Raw genomic sequence first — 15,112 nt, 5'->3', positions numbered from 1 at the left:
CAGTTGATAGACATGTAACATTTACAAGTAGTTTTTTTATTTGAATACATTTTTTTAAATTATTTTTCTTTTTTTAACAAACCACTTTGTCTTCTAAATATTAATGGATGAAACATGGTAAATACAAGAAGCAAGTCCTTAAAAAGCTGTTAATTGCCACACTGTAAAAAAAAAAATCCGTAAAATTTATGGTAAAAAACGGGCAGCTGTGGTTGCCGGAATTTTACCGTAAAAAATACAGTAGCAACGTTTTAGGTTTTAACTTAAATTTACAGTTAAATACCGTAATTTCATTAACTGATATAATGTTAATATACCAACCTATTGAAGTACTGAAATCTGTTTTGTAGCTTTGTAATACACTGATAACCACCAAAAGCAGGAGGTGATGAGAAAGTCACATGATGAACCAAAGCCTGCAGCTTTTAAATAATAACATATATAGAAGATGCACAGTGTCATTCACACAAACACTAAACACCATCACGGTAACACACATGAAACTGAAATAATGCAATAAACATTCATTTAACAACATTAGGTGTAACACACAACCCTAATATACAAAACTGATAAGAAAAAACTTAGCATAAACAAAAAAATTATTTCAACAAAAAAACATCAAATTTGAAATGTAACGCAGGGAATTCTGGGAATGTCCATTTACGGTATAGTCATTTTCACTTCCAAAAACGGTGTATTACCGTAAAATTAATGTCCAATACATGTAATGTCCAATACAGTTTTTCACCGTATATAGTAGGGGAATTTACCGTTAACCATTTAACAGGTTTTTACTATAGCATTTTTACAGTATGTTACCGTTAAATTCACAGTAATTTTTTACAGTGCACAGAGACAGACAGACAGATAGACAGATAGATAGACAGACAGACAGACAGATAGATAGATAGATGCAGTTTGTAGCTAGGAACACGGGGTGAGTCATTCGATGCTATTTTTAATTTGTAAGATTAAGCAGAATCTTAAAGTCACTCTACATTCGCACTGCTGCTGCTAATCAATCTAATGGTCGACACGAACCAAAGTGACAAAATGTCCAATTGCACTTCAAAGGCAACAGTGATGAGGAAAGTAATTTGACCACATCATGTTGTCCCTCTTTTTATATCTTAAAATAGGGAAAAGCTGTCACCAGGAGGGCTGGAAACATGCTAGGCAGAGCTGACTACATTATACTGAAATGCTAAGTACTATAAAACACAAATGTGTCATCTGAACAGGAGTGTGGGAGTGTTAATGTGTAAGATGGGCATGCATGTTCAAACACACATACACACTCACTGTCTATTTTTCATTTAGCATTTTACCCCTGTCCTACACAAGGGCAAGCTTTAACAGCACTAGCGCCAAGATAAATGCACTTAAAATGAACCTCCGGTTTTTGTGTAACCTCACAGTATAAGGGAAAAATTGGACAAGACCCGACCTGATAATAATAGCTGGAGTTGAAATTACTTTAGTTCAATTTGAATAATGGTGCCACCTAATCTGGTTAAAATTTCTGAACATATCCACTGAGGGGAAAAAATGCTTATGGGTTTTTTTTTTCCCACCTGGGCACTCATATGTTACTTTATCACTCTCGGTATCTGTAAAAACACTTTAACTGCAGTTAAGCAATGTGTTAAATTTAATAGAAGGTTCCGGGATCAAAGCTAAATAATTAGTTTGAAAATGATGTCATTCTTTCTTATTTCTCTATTCTAGCAATGACTGATTCATGAATGAGTCATTCTTATGAGTCAAACCTTTTCAATGTATGATTTGTTCATAAATTGGACTGATCCGGTTCTAGAGTTCACACTGGTTGCAACAGTTAGGCACACAGCAGGTAAAGATTATCAGTGAATAACCATTCAAATTGTCCCACAAATCCATTGTTTTCATAATTTATGATAATTTTATGCTTCATTTTATACTGCTTTTTGCATACAGTCTCCATTTATTGTAAGTGTATTGAATGAGCAACCAACAAATTCTTCAAAATATCTTTGTGTTTGTGTGTGTGTGTGAGTGTGAAACCTGTTTGAACTTCATATAAAAGGTATGATGAAAAAGTGTATCACAAGCAAATCAAAAAACCTTCTTATTCTTTTACACATGAATTCAAATGTAGGACTCTCCACCCTGGGTCACGTGATCATAAAATTACTTCCTTAAAGTGACCATCCCATGTACCCTTCACTCACTTGTGGAAGGGCCCTTCGTGAAAGTATTCAGTTGCTCACTTTTGTTTGGAACACCCTTTCAAACTGGCGTCCCCTTCTCAAAGTTCCCTTCAGGAGAGCAAAAACTAAATTTTTTGTATAAACTAGCCCTTTAAGATTTACATCAAAAGAAGTTGTGACATTCTGTCGATTCCAACAGAATATATATTAGACTAGACACTAAAATTGTTATGCTGTGTATTGCTCCATGTAAACAGTACTAAGTTAATAGTTACATACATAATGCATTTACTGCATCTGTGGCATGAAGCTTAAGTTGTATTGAATGCTGAATATTGTTTTAATGTCATGCTTCAACAGAGCTGCATAAAAGGCTTTACCTGTCCAATTGTCCACTGAGACACCATCCTCATCCCTCAGACAAAAAAAGCTTTCTTAAATTTCCCTCTGCCATTAAAAAATTATGAAATATTTTAGTAAGCTAAGATGAAGTCCTCAGTTCCAGTCACAAATGAGTCAGTGTTCATGAAGCCAGAAAAAAAAAACAGTCTACCGGAATGAATAATATCTATCCAAAAAAGCATTAAAAAGAAAGCAGAATAAAAACTGGGATTTTTAGAACACTGCCAGTAGTTATACATATTCCACTGGGTCTCAGACTGCGCAATTACTATTTAGTTGATTAGTTCAAGAAAAATAATAACCTGTGATCTGTCTGCCCTGTCGGACTCTGGCCCACAAAGCTTGCATTCTTAAAGAATATTAATTAAGAAGACAATAAACCATAAAGCGTTTACTTTTCTTCACAGAACATGTGTAGCCTTGTGCCATCAGAGAGCCCTTCAGATAAAAAATTAATTGGAGGAATTTACCATCAGAATTCTTTCAGTAATGCTCTGCAGTTGGAAAGTTTCTGAACGCATCTTAGATTGAACTGATTTCTGTTCTGACAAACAAAAATATCTTTACCGGACTGCGTTCTCGCGTCAAATAATTAGTCTGGCTTTGTCCAAATGTTTGTGAAAATAATCGACGTACATGGAAAAGCTTGTGATGTAACATTGTGGCCAGATTTCAGATGGACAAAGCTGCCGTTCTGATACACTTTAATTGTATACAGTGGAGAATGTGTTTTAGAGTCTATTCTGTTGGGATTACCTCGACACTGAGACACTGGCCTCCCGGATGACCTCAATGCTAACAATCTCCTCTCTCTGCTTTCTGCTATCAGATGAAGGTGTGTGCGTATGAGAAGAGATGGAGTGTGTGTGAATGCCTATTGTGGGCACTGTTGGAAGGGCCAGCAGTCTCTCTTCTATAATGAAGGGTGTGTCATCCGGATGAGATTAGAGAGCTGGAATTTGTAAATGGCATTATGTTTGGCACACAGCTGTTTTCCCTGGGTGAGATCATTTAAAAGGGAATGGCTGGTCTGTATTGATTGGATATCTTAGAACGTCTTGTGGCTTTCTTTCCATGGAGACCCTCAGAGGCAATGATTTCCCTTAAAGTTGCCAGTCACGGGAATCTTTAGTCACTAGACTGGGTTCATAAGTCAATTCGTTTGTCATTTACTGTAGCTTGAAAGAGACAAATCTATCGGCCAAAGTCATGAAACTATAGAGACAAATCATTGGACTTTTTTGGTAGCTTCACACTTGGTAGCGTCTGTGTTTAGATATTCTATTTCTCTTCTTGGTCAAGTTTCAGCTTAAGGATTCTAATGTGTTTCATGAGTGCAAACATCACATGGCAGCTGTGGAATGGTGAGAGAAAATTTTTCCCTTAAAATGCGTGAATGTTATATTAAAAGGCACTTAACATTTCATATAAATTCTTAATATGCACTGATAAAGATTAGTAAAATGTATAATATAAACCATTAAATGCAGGCAAGCCAAAAAAAGACATAACCACAATCTAAGTATAAATTATATATATATATATATAGCCTGCTTGTTAAACATTAGCACCATGAAATAAGTGACTACTACATATACAAACCCGATTCCAAAAAAGTTGGGACACTGTACAAATTGTGAATAAAAACAGAATGCAATGATGTGGAAGTTTCAAATTTCAATATTTTATTCAGAACACAACATAGATGACATATCAAACGTTTAAACTGATAAAATTGATCATTTTAAGGGAAAAATAAGTTGATTTTAAATTTCATGGCATCAACACATCTAAAAAAAGTTGGGACAAGGCCATGTTTACCACTGTGTTAATCGACGTACATGGAAAAGCTTGTGATGTAACATTGTGGCCAGATTTCAGATGGACAAAGCTGCCGTTCTGATACACTTTAATTGTATACAGTGGAGAATGTGTTTTAGAGTCTATTCTGTTGGGATTACCTCGACACTGAGACACTGGCCTCCCGGATGACCTCAATGCTAACAATCTCCTCTCTCTGCTTTCTGCTATCAGATGAAGGTGTGTGTGAATGCCTATTGTGGGCACTGTTGGAAGGGCCAGCAGTCTCTCTTCTATAATGAAGGGTGTGTGTGTGTGTGTGTATGTATGTGCAATGTTGCAGCAGCTGTCATATTGTTGGGTGTAATTGGGACCCATTGCACCATTAAGAGGGTTATGATCATTTGTGATGGTATGTAGCAACTGTCTACTTTTGACCTAGCAGACCATTACAGATGTAGACCAGAACAGAGGGTTAATGACATTACGCACACACACACACACACACACACACACACAATTACATTTTGGTTCCTTATTCTCCTTTCCTGCATTGGTATAGGAATGATGCAATATTCATGACCACCTTTTCCACCCACCCTTCACTGTAAAAAAAAAACCTTTAAGTAAATGCCTCGAGTGAACTTAAAATGTCAAATTGTCATTACTTAAAAGCTGCCATCAATGTAACAATGACCTATTTAGATTAAGTATCTCTAAGATTTATTTTGTTGTGTCAACTTAATGAGTTTTTAATGTTTAATTAAGAGATATGATACGATTTAAAATTATTGATGGTTTTTAATGTTTTTTTAAATTGATAGATATTAAATATAAATTTTAACGGATATTTATCTCGTGTTTATGTAAGAAATATTCATGTAATTGAGAGCAAAGTGCTTGTTTTAAACATATCATAGAATATCAAAAAATGTCAGATAAAGACCTCAATACTTGAACATGCTACTGAATGTGACTACAAAATCAACAGCAACAATGTAAATAAAGCCGGTAAATGGACAAACGATTCATTCATATTAATTATTCATGCTCCAGTGCATGCTGGGAAGAAGTGAATGTGAATAAACCAAGGTCAAATGAAATTTCTTGCAAGCAAAAGCATATAATCGCAATATTGCATGATATTATAGATTTTTATAAAAATATAAAATCCCCCCCCCCTGAATATGAATATGTCACAGTAAGTAGAAGAGCTGCATCAAGATGCATTACTTCTATTCTTGAAAGTTCAGAATAGTATGTATGCTCAAGTAAATAATAAAGTAGATCTTTGTTTTTTTTTTTTATCATTTATTTCATCCAAGATATTTTCTACAGTGTGCCGTGTAACACTGTGTCCGAAAATTCAGTTCTCCTTCATTAATTATTCCTCTTTATTGGATTGTCTCTGGTCCGCTCTCTTTTTAAACTAAATAATCCCAACCACTTCACACAAACAATTTAATCTGCGTCTGGGTGAGAATCATGTTTGCCATGCCAAAGGCACAGTCATCCCTCATTTTCCAATCGGTTGTGGTGTTCGTAATGAATGTTCCTGAGCTGGACCAACTGCTTGTAAATTAACACACGGTGCTCTGTTGCTCGCAGCATTGCTGTGACACTTTTGATAGAATGGAGCGAGAAGTCACTGTGGAAACGGCACATGAAGCATTTGGAGGGCTGCGGTGTGGAGGGGCCGGGGTGATATGAGAGAATCTAAGTGCTATAAGCTAAGAAGCAACTGCGCTGGAAAATAGCTGCGAAACAGCCCCCAGAAACAGCTAAGAGCTTGTGAGGGAAAAGACTTGTCTTAGGGGACTGGGAGCAAGAACATTTCCTAAATGTGAGGATTTAGGAGCTGTAAGGTGAGGTTGGCCTCGCACTGAACTCTGTGTAACCTGGGTTTTGCCTCATAGGTGACATCCGGATGAGATTAGAGAGCTGGAATTTGTAAATGGCATTATGTTTGGCACACAGCTGTTTTCCCTGGGTGAGATCATTTAAAAGGGAATGGCTGGTCTGTATTGATTGGATATCTTAGAACGTCTTGTGGCTTTCTTTCCATGGAGACACTCAGAGGCAATGATTTCCCTTAAAGTTGCCAGTCACGGGAATCTTTAGTCACTAGACTGGGTTCATAAGTCAATTCGTTTGTCATTTACTGTAGCTTGAAAGAGACAAATCTATCGGCCAAAGTCATGAAACTATAGAGACAAATCATTGGACTTTTTTGGTAGCTTCACACTTGGTAGCGTCTGTGTTTAGATATTCTATTTCTCTTCTTGGTCAAGTTTCAGCTTAAGGATTCTAATGTGTTTCATGAGTGCAAACATCACATGGCAGCTGTGGAATGGTGAGAGAAAATTTTTCCCTTAAAATGCGTGAATGTTATATTAAAAGGCACTTAACATTTCATATAAATTCTTAATATGCACTGATAAAGATTAGTAAAATGTATAATATAAACCATTAAATGCAGGCAAGCCAAAAAAAGACATAACCACAATCTAAGTATAAATTATATATATATATATATAGCCTGCTTGTTAAACATTAGCACCATGAAATAAGTGACTACTACATATACAAACCCGATTCCAAAAAAGTTGGGACACTGTACAAATTGTGAATAAAAACAGAATGCAATGATGTGGAAGTTTCAAATTTCAATATTTTATTCAGAACACAACATAGATGACATATCAAACGTTTAAACTGATAAAATTGATCATTTTAAGGGAAAAATAAGTTGATTTTAAATTTCATGGCATCAACACATCTAAAAAAAGTTGGGACAAGGCCATGTTTACCACTGTGTGGCATCCCCTCTTCTTTTTATAACAGTCTGCAAACGTCTGGGGACTGAGGAGACAAGTTACTCAAGTTTAGGAATAGGAATGTTGTCCCATTCTTGTCTAATACAGGCTTCTAGTTGCTCAACTGTCTTAGGTCTCCTTTGACGCATCTTACTCTTTATGATGAGCCAAATGTTTTCTATGGGTGAAAGATATGGACTGCAGGCTGGCCATTTCAGTACCCGGATCCATCTACGCAGCCATGATGTTGTAATTGATGCAGTATGTGGTCTGGCATTGTCATGTTGGAAAATGCAAGGTCTTCCCTGAAAGAGACGACGTCTGGATGGGAGCATATGTTGTTCTAGAACTTGGATATACCTTTCAGCATTGATGGTGCCCTTCCAGATGTGTAAGCTGCCCATGCCACACACACTCATGCAACCCCATACCATCAGAGATGCAGGCTTCTGAACTGAGCGCTGATAACAACTTGGGTTGTCCTTGTCCTCTTTAGTCCGGATGACATGGCGTCCCAGTTTTCCAAAAAGAACTTCAAATTTTGATTCGTCTGACCACAGAACAGTTTTACAATTTGCCACAGTCCATTTTAAATGAGCCTTTGCCCAGACAAAACACCTGCGGTTCTGGATCATGTTTAGATATGGCTTCTTTTTTGACCTATAGAGAGTTTTAGCCGGCAACGGCGAATGGCACGGTGGATTGTGTTCACCGACAATGTTTTCTGGAAGTATTCCTGAGCCCATGTTGTGATTTCCATTACAGTAGCATTCCTGTATGTGATGCAGTGCCATCTAAGGGCCCGAAGATCACGGGCATCCAGTGTGGTTTTCCGGCCTTGACCCTTACGCACAGAGATTGTTCCAGATTCTCTGAATCTTTGGATGATATTATGCACTGTAGATGATGATAACGTCAATTCTTTGCAATTTTTCTCTGAGAAACTCCTTTCTGATATTGCTCCACTATTTTTCGCCGCAGCATTGGGGGAATTGGTGATCCTCTGCCCATTGGTGATCCTTCTGAGAGACACTGCCACTCTGAGAGGCTCTTTTTATACCCAATCATGTTGCCAATTTACCTAATAAGTTGCAAATTGGTCCTCCAGCTGTTCCTTATATGTACATTTAAATTTTCCGGCCTCTTATTGCTACATGTCCCAACTTTTTTGGAATGTGTAGCTCTCATGAAATCCAAAATGAGCCAATATTTGGCATGAAATTTCAAAATGTCTCACTTTCAACATCTGATATGTTATCTATATTCTATTGTGAATAAAATATAAGTTTATGAGATTTGTAAATTATTCCATTCCTTTTTCACTCACAATCTCTCTCTCTTTCTGAAAACTTGTGTGAATGCGTGTGTTCATGTGTTAGATTAGTTTATATGTCTTAGATTTATCCAATAAAGCCTTATTTATATGGAAAAGAGAAGTATCTTGTGTTTTGTGCTCACAAGTTAATGTCTTAAACTGCCGATCTTGTTACTATGCTAATTAATAGTGTTTTCACTATATTTTGGATATTGATATCCATTGCAGAATTGCTGTCATACGGCTCGCTCACTGAATCGCAGGCCGTCTCAGTGATCCGCCGTAAAACAGTGATTCTGTCCTAATTCCCTTGCATATTAATGGTGGAGTTCCCTTTAAAATCTTAAATGATTCCCTTTGAGCTAAATTATTGACCTGTCTCCCTTACAATTTGTACAGTGTCCCAACTTTTTTGGAATTGGGTTTGTATTTAATTTTTATTATTTTGGGTAATTATTATTTGGTTCTTTTACTGCTGTTTTAGACACATTGGGAAAAAATAGGTGTAGAAACAATTTTCACTCCATAATTGCTAGTACATTTCATTAAAAAATTGCAAGACTGCAAATTATTGTAGTTGTTCATTTGAGACTGCAAATCATACATTGAATCAATGTGTAAAATTTTGAAGTAGACAAACTACAACAGTATTCCAATAATCATTATTTTATTTAGAACTTCTAAAATTATTTTTTTTACAGTGCACTTCCTCCCTCACCTTCTTTGAGAAAACACCCCTGCTTCATATTTGTGCAGTTGTGGACTTGCACCAGGACAAGGTCACCATTTAATTTAATTCAATACTGTTCACATCCCCTTTCTACTCAAGACAACGGTATTGGCCCAACCTGGCCGGAGGGACACAGCTTGCGTTTATTACAAGTTTATTGCAGCAAATTTTTTTTCTCCTCCGTTCATTTGGCCTGCTGGCAAGTCCTCTCTGTCCATCCATCCATCCATCCGTCCAAGTGCCCTGCGGGGATGGTCATTAAGGACATCACAATGTCCATCTCTAAGACGCCGGTCTTCATCAGATGCTGGGTGGTTATGTTCTTCTTCTGCCTGAGGCGACTCACGTTGGGAAAAGCATCTTGTAGCCCGAGTCTTGACACTTGTGTTTCTTAATGAGGTTTAAGACTGACTGTCCCTGTGAAAGCATTTGGCCGAAGTCTGTTATGCCTGTGGTGATTTTAGCCAGGGTGATGTCCTGCACCACAGATTCAAATCATAACAATTTATGTAGTTTAATCTCCAGTTCTGTGACTCAATCACATTGATCAGTCTGGAATATTTCCTTTGAAATGAGAGATTTTTTACAAGGATGAGTGAATGGGTGGATGGGATGATGGATAGATGGCTAGGTGGGTAGCCAGATGTGTAGATTGATGGATAGATAAGTGAATGAATGGATAAATGGGTACATAAGGTGGATAGACAGACAGACAGATAGATAGATTGATATATTGATTGATAGATTGATGGGTAGATAAGTGGATAAATGGACAAATGGGTAGATCGTAGGTACGATGAATGGATGGATGGATAGATAGATAGACCGACAGATGTCTTCAAGTACTTTCATCTATATCAAAGGTTCATTGGTTGCAAATATTATAAACAGGACAAAACACATTTTTTTTCTGTTTTTTGAAAAATTGTGTTCTGAACAAATATTAATCAGCCTGGTAATGACAGTTAAACAGAGAATATGTTAAATTTGGGTTTTGTAAATACTGCCCTGTCTTTCCAGCAAAGCAAATCTTGTTCTGGTCAACAACAAATTAGGAATATCAAAGGCCCAAGCTCTCTTGAGCGTAATGAGATTGATTTTCAAAGGGATGCATATATCAGTATTAAAAATCACTTGACCATAGTAGCTATGTCCCTCACTTACCTTTTATCTCAAGAGCTTTCTCCAGGAAAACCAAGACTCTACTTGGTATTTATATACTCTGAAAGCTTCATGCAAGTTCTCAATTATTATCAACCTGCAGGCGACTGATAAGACACCGAGCTCTGAGATTTTCTCATCTTCATTCTTTGCCATTTCAACTCACACTTTGAAACGTCAAACATACTTATCAAAATTTCATTACAGCTCTTCAATGTTCATCACGCATGAACATGGTACTTCATATTTAGGCTACGTTTTTTGTAAAGCAGCAGAGGACAAAAAGAATAAGTCTGACACAAAGCTACAAGCTCATTTCCATGAGATAGTGTAAAAACCATATTATAAATTCATGACTAAAAACTAAAAGATTTTCCTGAGTCTCCTGGCATCTACAGCTGAATGACAGAATGTTTATGTGTGAACCGCTGCTGGAGTGCTAGAACATTCCAAGGCATCATTTAATGGCTAGGCCTGAATATGTCCACTTTGTTTTACATTTAAAGTGTTTAAAAAAGCAGCTTTTTTTGGTTTGGAGAAATCTATATTGTGCTTCTTCCTCCACTTGATGATTTCATGAGTTCCAGGAGGTTTTTCTGTGCAGTTAATTTACTTTAATAAGGTGTAACTCATTGAATTGATCACACGCTCTCATGTCTTTTTCACTAGCCTTCAACATCCACCCTGCTGCGTAACTCCACCACACTGTCTGTGTCCCAAAATTACCTCCGAATGCTTCTCCTCCATTTATCTCCTTCATTAATCATTCCTCTTTATTGGATTCTCTCTCATCCTCTCTCTTTCTAAACTAAATAATCCCAACCACTTCACACAAAAAATACTTGTGGCTGCCAAAAGCATGTCTGGCAGCCCAAGGATACAGTCATATATTTTCTGGGTGTGGTGTTTATTGTTGATGTTCTTATAGTACAAGAAGTCTGTGTGGGTTTGTGTGCCTTCCTTTGAATGTGTGAGCATGAAGTTGTACTCTTTTATTTTGCCTGATATTATAAATGTGCCATGACTGTTCTCAATTCTGAGGTTAGAAAACCAGAAATCTGTTGTAGCAGCAATTAGATCTTTGATAAAATTACACTTTTGTATCTTTCATTACTAAACTGATCATTTAATCTAAGCACCACCTTAAAAAAAGATCTAATCAACCCTATCTTAGCAACTGTTGCTATACACCATTTTCTCAGATAAGTATTTTTTCTAATGCAAGTCTATGGAGGTACTGTTTGTTTTCTTTGTCTTTGAATTTTACAAGTATTGTATAAATAAGCAGTTTGGTGAAATCACAAGAACATTTGCAGAGCGAAATTTCAAAATACATTTACATTTGAACTGTTTATTGTTCATGCTTTATCAAGTTTAGATTATGAAGCTCAACATGAAATGTGTATTAATACATTTTGTCTCATATTTGCAGTTTTGAGTCTTAATTTTCGTTGTTAATGTGTTGAAAGATAACATTTTTTCAGTTTTTTTTCATGGCTTCTGTTGAGAGAAGTGGTGACATGTTGAGAGAAGTTTCCCTCTGATTTCAAATCTATGCTTAAAAATGTACTGTTGCAGCGATTGACCCTTCACTTATAAGTATTCTGATCAGTCCTACCTTAGCAACTGTTGCCATACACCATATATAGACAAGATTTTATTCTAATGTATGTCTCTGGAAGTCCTGTGTGTTGGGATAGTTTTAAAATAAATGTTACTAAAATTATCAGACAAAAGTGTATTAAAATACAGACAGTGTTGCCACCTTTTTTATATTTACAAATTTACAACATTTATCAAATGCATATACTGGTTTTAATGTGTCCCCCCCCCCCCCCCCCCCCATCCCCATCATCACATTACTCCATAATCTTACAATTTAAAAGCAGATAAAAAGATACTTTACAATGTCATTATTACAGCCCACATAATTTTTTTTAAACAATTTTATGGCACATTTTATGGAAACCTATTTCCACCATGGATAAAAATAAATTGCATTTCTTAGTTTACATCTCATAATTTAAATGGGTTTTTTTCTTAGAATTAAAAGATATAAACTCCCAATTCTGAAAACACACACAAGTCATAACTGTGAGACGTTAACGGTAGAAGGGTGGAGCTTAACAAAGGGTAAATTGTGACTTAGTGATATTCAGGACTGCTGAATTTAGGTAACAGCCATTTATCTAAAATAAAAATCTAAAAGAATGTGCATTTTAATTAGCTTTTTCTTGTCGTGAGAATATAGGCTACTGATGCACAGATTTCAGTTTGGTTTCCAGGTGAAGTGACTGAGGTGGAGAATTACTGAGATTTCCTCTTCTGTTGTGGCCTTAAGCGAGGCACTTCAATGCGGGCTGCTCCAAGGTCTGTCCCGGCCTCATACCCTTTAACAAGCCTTGCATAAAAATCTTATTAATGAAGGTTATATAAACAACCAAGACTGGAATCTGACCCCTATGTGATAACGCAGCAAGTTGTCAGATCCTCACCTGGGACCAAGATACTTCCACTGTTTTCATTGCAAAGATAATGCAGCCCTTGTGCCATCCGTTAACATTATGCAAATGTCTGGTTTAATAGGCTATAGCGTAGGCTATGTCAACCAATAAAAGAAGAGGAAATCTTATATATAAAGGTGTTTTAGCTTAATTATGAGCTGTCAAGGGCATACAAATACAAACCTGCTTCTCTTTATTTGACTTCAGGGCTTTAGAAGTCAGGCTGTTTTGATGTGCAGTACAGCTATATTGGCTCACTTTTCTTAATATCTCAGAGAAAATTGTCTGTCAAGCACTAATGTGTTTCTCAGGTGTTACAGTCGGGTTTTGTATTGAAATAAATTAACTCTTAACAGTTAATTAATATACTGCATTTCTGTTAGTTTTACAAAGGGCACCATAGAATATCTGTATTACTGTCGTTTGCACATTTCTGGTAAATGGACCACTAATTAGCACAATTCCCCTTGTTAAAAAGAGTAATTGTATTGAATGTGCACTTTAAGTGTACTTTAATTCTTAAAAGTACACTTTTTAAAAAGTGTACTTGCAGATAATATAATATTACTCACATTAAAGGCCACTTAAGTGTACTTAAAGATAGTACACTTTCACAACGATAGGTGCATCCCAATTTGCGTACTTATGTACTCTGTTGTTTTGTAGCATAAATAGTTGGAGTACTGTTCACACTTAAAATTCCAAAAAGAAAAGTGCACTTTAAATACCTGGATGATGCACTTAATTAACCCAAAAAATTGAAGTGTGGAATGTTAGTGTAACGAATGTCCACTGAAGGCCAGTTGAAAAACCCATGTGCAGTTTATTGAAATCCAAAAACATGACCAAATACAAGATAAATAGAGACTTGACTAGGCCTGACCATGAACAAACTCACCAAACGTCTCGGTTACGTATGGTAACCCTCGTTCCCTGAAGGAGGGAACGGAGACGTCACGTCGGATGACCGACGGAATTGGGATCTCGCTTAGAGGGCCCAATCTACTTCCAGTGTAAACTAAACGAGCCAATGCACATTGGCATGCGATTATTGCATCCAGCTGCTGCTGATCACAGCATGAGTATAAGTAGGCAGCAGATGCAGTGCATATTCAGCTTTTCGCTTCGGAGCCGAGCGATCACAACGTGACGTCCCTGTTCCCTCCTTCAGGGAACGAGGGTTACCATACCTAACCGAGACGTCCCCTTTCAGTCGGTCATTCCCGACTTCACGTCGGATGACCAACGAAATTGGGATCCTACCAAAAGGCCACAGCTACTGCCCCTTCCAGTGTCCTGTGGAAGCCACCTGCACCCCTATTTTTTGGCGCAGGCCAGGGCCTGCACAAGAGGACCAGCTACTGCTACTATGGCACTACCCACTGAGTAAGACTGGATAACACTGGGAAAACGTACCCGTTCTACTTGGAACAGGGGCGTTACGGAAGCTCGAACCTTCCCGAAGGAGGTTTCGGAAGCAATACACATATGGACATCCCTTAGGTGCATATGGAAGAATGGAGGTGATTGAACCCTCTTGGAATGGCAGAAGTCTGCCGGGGAAACACGGGCTCAAGGCTATAACGTGGACTTTACACATATGAGATCCACTTGGGTCTTACATATGGAACCCAGCCTTTTACCGGTTCTCGAGGATTCAGCGAGTGAAGGCCTGGCGCCGGACGCTCCGCTACATCTGGCTGCCGAGGGGACGGAGGAACTCAACAGGGTCTACTGTATGGACTCTCTGGATTGGTTTTGCAAGCCGACCCGAAACCGGGGCCCCTCAGTGCTTCTACCTGTTTGAGGTGAGAACACAGGAGGATACCGGCTCCACACGAAAGCTATAAAATCTGGCGAACGTGTTAGGGGTCGCCCAGCCCGCAGCTCTACAGATATCCACCAGTGAGGTGCCACGAGCCAGCGCCCAGGAGGATGCAACACCTCTAGTTGAGTGAGCTCGCAACCTGAGCAGGCAGGGCACACCCTGTGCCTGATAAGCCAGGGTGATGGCATCCACTATCCATGACGTCCCTGTTCCCTCCTTCAGGGAACGAGGGTTACCATACCTAACCGAGACGTCCCCTTTCAGTCGGTCATTCCCGACTTCACGTCGGATGACCAACGAAATTGGGATCCTACCAAAAGGCCACAGCTACTGCCCCTTCCAGTGTCCTGTGGAAGCCACCTGC

Source organism: Sinocyclocheilus grahami, unplaced genomic scaffold (genome assembly GCF_001515645.1).
Source record: "Sinocyclocheilus grahami isolate Dianchi unplaced genomic scaffold, SAMN03320097.WGS_v1.1 scaffold2.1, whole genome shotgun sequence".
NCBI lineage: Eukaryota > Metazoa > Chordata > Actinopteri > Cypriniformes > Cyprinidae > Sinocyclocheilus > Sinocyclocheilus grahami.
This window is presented reverse-complemented; position numbering follows the sequence as displayed.